Below are 6467 nucleotides of genomic sequence, written 5' to 3' on the forward strand. Positions count from 1 at the left end.
AGTCCCTTTCAAGTGCGATTACTGTGGGCAGTGATTCCAGGGATCTTGTAGGGGAAGGTGGCAGAAATTGTAAAGATAAGAGCAAGGAAAGAGCATATAGATCAGTCGAGTTCTGGAAAGTAATAGACAATCTCAAGCCTGTCACACATCTTCTGGGTCTCAGTTATCTAATTTAAAAAACAAACCCAGGATCGCAGTTAGTACAGTGGTTAGGGCACCAGCCACATGCACTGAAGCTGGCGAGTTTGAACCTGGCCCAGGCCAACTAAACAACAATGACAACTGCAACAAAAAAATAATGGGGCATTGTGGCAGACACCTGTAGTCCCAGCTACTAGGGAAGCTGAGGCAAGAGAATCACTTAAGCCTAAGAGTTGGAGGTTGCTATGAGCTGTGATGCCACAGCACTCTACCCAGGATGACATAGTGAGACTCTGTCTCACTAAATAAATAAATAAATAAATATAAAAAACAAAATACAAGCCCACCAAAGAAAAACGTTTTCATTATTGACACAAGAAAATGAATTGCATACTCATACTTCATGATGTTAATTATTTTTCTCCATGACATCTTTCTATCTTTTTTATGTATGGAAATCCATGAATTATTTAGTTACATTGTACTTTTATAATTTTCAAACCTTATTTTCAAGTTGAAAATAGCATGAGTTCCATTTTAGCTTTGATTCACATATAGCTAAATCTATCAAAGGAATTCTTTATAAGCAGATGAGAATGGTAATTATGGTGGACATAAAAGTTTAAGAATGTTGTCTGATCAAATCTGCTAGAAACAATCATGGCGGCTAGGCGCCTGTGGCTCAAATGGCTAAGGTGCCAGCCATATACACCTAAAGTGACAGGTTCGAATCCAGCCCAGGCCTGCCAAACAATGACAATTACAACCAAAAAATAGCCGGATGTTGTAGCAGGCGCTTGTAGTCCAGTCCCAACTACTTGGGAGGCGGAGGCAGGAGACTCACTTAAGCCCAGGAGTTGGAGGTTGCTGTGAGCTATGATGTCAGGGCAGTCTACCCAGGGTGACAGCTTGAGGCTCTGTCTCAAAAAAAAACCTCAAATCTTTTCAAATATCTATTCCAAATTTTTCTTAAAATTTTCTATATTTTCAAGGGTTAGAATATTTTTCAATTTTCTTTTGAACATGTTCAAACATGCAAAAAAGTTTTTTTTTTCTTTTTTGAGACAAAGTCTCAAACTGTCACCCTGGATAGTGGGCTGTGGAGTCATAGCTCACAGCAACCTCCAACTCTTGGGCTCAAGCAATCCTCTTGCCTCAGTTTTTCTATTTTTAGTAGAGACAGAGTCTTGCTTTTTGCTTAGGCTGATTTGGAACCCATGAGCTCAAGCTATCCACCTTCCTCGGCCTCCCACAGTGCTTAGGATTCAAGGCATGAGCCACCGTGCCCAGCCAAAGAATTTTTTTTTTTGAGATACTCCCACTCTATTGCCCCAGGCTAGAGTGTTCTGGCATCATAGCTCACAGCAACCTCCAACTCCTAAACTCAAGGGATCCTCCTGCCTCAACCTCATGCAAAGAATTCTAAAGACTAGGGCGGTGCCTATAGCTCAAAGCAGAGGGTTCAAGCCAGGCCCTGGCCAAAACCGAAAAAAGAAAAAAAGAATTCTAAAGACTAGTATGATGAACACCATATACCTACCACCTACATTTTTTTCCATTTGAGAGTAAATTGTAAACATTATAACACAACACCCAAAAATACTCAGTATATTTTTCCTGAAAATAAGAACATGTTCCTTCGTAATCACGATACTGCTATTGTGCCTAAAAAATTAACAATATTTTGCAACATCATCTTTTTTTTTGAGACAGAGTCTCAATCTCCCAAGTAGCTGGGACTACAGGCACCCGCCACAATGCCTGGCTATTTTTTGGTTGCAGTCATCGTTGTTTGGCAGGCCCAGGCTGGATTCGAACCTGCCAGTTCAGGTGTATGTGGCTGGCTCATTAGCCACTTGAGCCACAGGCGCTGAGCCAATCTTTCTTCTTAATAATTTTGATGTGCTGACTTTGTTTCCTCCCAATTGCCACTAGCTTAGTTTGGTCTTCATTGTTTTTTACTTTGATTATGACTCTCGTTAACTATTGGTATATAGGAAAGCACCTTAAAACAATGACATCATCTATTTTTCTCACAAATCTGAAGTCATGGGGCTCAGTTAGGCAATTCTTTCTTGAGTAAGGTGACAAGATGTCCGCTTTTGGTGGGACAGTCCCAATTTTTAACAATTTGTCCTGAGTCCTGTGGCATTTTTAAAAAGTCACAATTTTTGGAAAGAATGCATGACAAGCTAGGGAACACGGGAGAATAGGAAGGGAATATACGGTTTTAGGCTGCCATGTGGTTATTTCACCAGGATATGAGTTTTATGTTGTTTTTGTTAATTTTATACTGTTAAACTATAATAATAACTAATAATTGTTGAGAAGTGATTACCGAGAACTGCTTATCCAAGTTTGCATTGTTGTCAGCCCCACCCCTCGCCCCCCATCAATGCAATGGTGTCCTGCTTTACCAATGTTAAAATCTGGTCACCTTATTCTTGAGGTCTTATTTGGTTTGGATCAGATTGTGACTGGTAATAGGATCTTCTCTGAAGCCTTCTTCACTAACACTTCTGTTAACTGGCCTGGGAAGATTCAAATGGGTGGACCTCCTTAGTAATTTCTTTCTTTCTCTATATTAGTGGTTCTCCACCTTCCTAATGCCATGGCCCTTTAATACAGTTCCTGTGGGTGGCAATCCACAGGTTGAGAACCACTGCATATGGTCTCACTGTAGGTGAGTGGCTGCAGGGAAGCGAGACTTCCTCCATGAAAGCTGGAGGTTCTCTGAACAAATTTCCCAAAAGAAATCAGCAGAAAGCATATAGCCTTTTGTACTCTAGTCATTTTTGCTTCAAAGGGACACTTCTGCCTCATTCTATTCCTCCAGGCATCACAGTCAGAGTCAAGGAGAAGGGACATAGATTCTGCCTGTAGATGGGGGACGTGTTAAAGAATCTCAGGACATGCTTTAAAATCACCACTGTTACTCAAATACCATTTTAATTGGTCTTCAATCTTGGCCTCATCATTTCTAGAAAAAAGAGAGAGATCACTGGTGCCAGAACAAATGTAGTAAAACCATATCTCATTGTGTCCTTTCTCTTCTTAATATCATTCAGTGGTCAGGATTATCTGAAGTCTCTAGGAGAAAGTTCAAATTCCTTAAAAGAGAAAGAAATTACTTACAATCTGGCTGCTACTGCTGTTTTTAGCCTTCTTTTTTTGAGACAGAGCCTCAAGCTATTGCCCTGGGTAGAGTGCCGTGGTGTCACAGTTCATAGCAACCTCCAACTCCTGGGCTTAAGCAATTTCTTGCCTCAGCCTCCCAAGTAGCTGGGACTACAGGCACTGGCCATAATGCTCAGCTACTTTTTGGTTGTAGTTGTCATTGTTGTTTGGCTGGCCCCAGCCAGATTCGAACCTGCCAGCTCTGGTGTATGTGGCTGGTGCCTTAGCCACTTGAGCCACAGGCGCCGAGCCACCACTGGGTATTCTCAAAGGCTCTTCCTGTGAAAACATTTTCTCCTCCTCCCACCCCCTACCAGCCAATTCCTGTAAATCATTCAGGGTTTAGTTCCAGTATCACCTTCTCCAGCAAACCTTTTGATTCCATTTGATTCCATTCTGTGTTTTGTATTACTTGTAGGTGCTTGCCAGGCATGTGCCAGGCATGTGTGCTTTTTGTGGTCATATAGTTTATAATGAGGTATTTTTTTTCATTATATAAGATCATGCCCATCATGTCTCACTGTTTTGGAGAGGGATATATATGGTTTAGGGGGAAACAACTCTTCCCACACTGGCACCACATGGTTCTTCTAGTGGAACCCAGCAATCATAGAGCCCTGACCATTTAGAAGGCCAGGTAGCTTACACAAAATGAATCAGAATTTTTTCTTAGAATTTCTCAAATTTGAGCTAAAGGTATTAAGACCCTGCTACTTTGGTGATGAAGTTTGAGTGATGTCTTGGTCCATTCTGGCTCTTATAACAAAGTACTCTAGATTGGGTAGCTTATAAACCAAAAAAATTTATTTCTTACAGTTCTGAACAGTGAATACTAAGATCAAGAAATGAGCAGATTCACCATCTAGTGAAAGTTCACTTCCTCATAGACAGCTGTCTTCTCATTCTGACCTCACACAGCAGAAGGAAAGAAAGAGGGTCTTTCTTAGGCCTCTATTATAAGGGTACTGATCATTTATGAAAGCTCTGTGCATGCAACAAAATCACCTTTCAGAAGCCCTACCTCCTAATCCCACCACTTTGAGGGTTATGATTTCAACATAGGAACTCTAGGGGATACAAACATTCAAACCGTAGCAGATGACATGAGACTTACAGTAGCTATTGTTGTAGTCTCATGTAGGCACCAGGGAGGGGAGATGAAGAAAGTCACATTCATAGAGGCAGTATACAGAGGGTACAAAAAAAAAGTATACACATTTTAAGAAAGTAAAACCTGTACTGAAATTGTAAAACTGAATACTATGGGCTCAGCGCCTGTGGCTCAAGTGGCTAAGGTGCCAGCCGCATATACCTAAGGTGGCGGGTTCAAATCCAGCCTGGGCCCACCAAACAACAATGACAGCTGCAACCAAAAAAAAAAAAAAATAGCCAGGCGTTGTGGCGGGCGCCTGTGGTCCCAGCTACTTGGGAGGCTGAGGCAGGAGATTCGCTTGAGCTCAGGAGTTGGAGGTTGCTGTGAGCTGTGATGCCACAGCACTCTACCCAGGGGAACAGCTTGAGGCTCTATCTCAAAAAAAAAAAACAAAAACTGAATACTATGAATATACCAATAATGTTTGTTATCTTATATATTGTATCTTGTATCTCTTATAATTGCAGAAGCCAAATGTGACTTGAGTATTATAATTTTAATACAGTTTCTTTTTTTCTTTTCTTAAAATGTATATACCTCTTTTTTTTTGAGACAAAGTCTCACTCCGTCATCCTGAGTCGTGTGTCATGTTGTCATCATAGCTCACAGCAACTTCAATCTCTTGAACTCAAGAGATCCTCTTGCCTCAGCCTCCAGAGTAGCTGAGACTATAGTTGCCTACCTGAATGCCCAGCTAGTTTTTCTTTTTTTCTTCTTATTTTTTTTGGGGGGGTAGGACCCAGTCTCAATTTGCTCGGTCCAGTCTCCAGCTCCTGAGCTCAAGTAATCCACTTGCCTCAGCCTTCCAGAGTGCTAAGATGACAGGCGTGAGCTATCTTGCCCAGCCTGTATACATTTATTTAGCACCCTCTATATAGGCTAAGGAGAGTGAGTGATACAGAGAGAGAGAGAAAAAATAATGTCTGAGGGCATTCTAGTGGCATTCAAGTCACTAATAATGATATATTTTTGTTCATTACATATTATGATGCCTATTATGTCTCATCGTTTTGGGGGGTGGATATATGTGGTCTCTCCCAGTAAGTAGACTATACTATGAAGGCATATGTATTTTGTGTGTGTGGAGAGAGAGAGCGAGCCTTATTTTCTGTACATGTATATTATGATGTTTTGACATATCAGAAACGCTTCTGGCTAGGAAGAGACTGTCCTTCCTAGGGCTGACCAATTCTTAGCAGTAGCAAGGGCCCAGCCAAGCAGATGCCTTCAGTAAACTGACCAATCCAGAGCGAGTCCTCCTTTATCTGGCCTGTATACCCCAGCAGGCAATATTCCTCTGCCTTAATTACCCCACGGCCAGCCAGGTATCAGGCAACTAAGGACCACCCTAGAGTTTAGAGCCCATAGATATTATTCAAATTAGCCAGTCCTAAACTGTTTACCATGCCCTACCTATGTTTTCTGTGGAAAACTCAATGAACGCTCTGACCCTCCCTCCTGTCTTCTGCTTCCTGACCACCCTGGGGGCTTTTTCACAAGGCCCTGCATGGCACACCGTGCCACCTGTCTCTAGGACCTGTGATGATGGAAACCTTGTTTTCCTCAGCCTCTCCTCTGTCTCCTCTTATGGCCTCACCTGACTGACTATCTCAGGAAAAAACATAAAACACCATACTATATAGTTTTTTTTTAAATCCTCAGTGCCTTGGATAGCTCGTGAAATAAATACTCAAATTTGCGGTGTAACATTAGCCAAGGAGCAAAGGGTAGAGTTCTGATTCAAGATGGCAAAAGGAAAAGACACATTTAGCTCTGCTGCCTCCTGAAATGCCACTAAAATAACTAATGGGTTCAATTGTATCTCCCCCCAAAGATGTTGACATCTTAACTCTCAATACCAGTAAATGTGTCCTTGCTGGGAAATGGGGTTTTTGCAGATGATTAAATTAAGATTTAATCAGTAGAGTGGACTCTAATCCAATATGACAATTTTTTTTTTTTTTTGAGACAGACTCTCACTTTGTCCCCCTTGGTA

This window comes from Otolemur garnettii, unplaced genomic scaffold (assembly GCF_000181295.1).
Source record: "Otolemur garnettii isolate 467f Iridium unplaced genomic scaffold, OtoGar3 scaffold00299, whole genome shotgun sequence".
Classification (NCBI taxonomy): domain Eukaryota; kingdom Metazoa; phylum Chordata; class Mammalia; order Primates; family Galagidae; genus Otolemur; species Otolemur garnettii.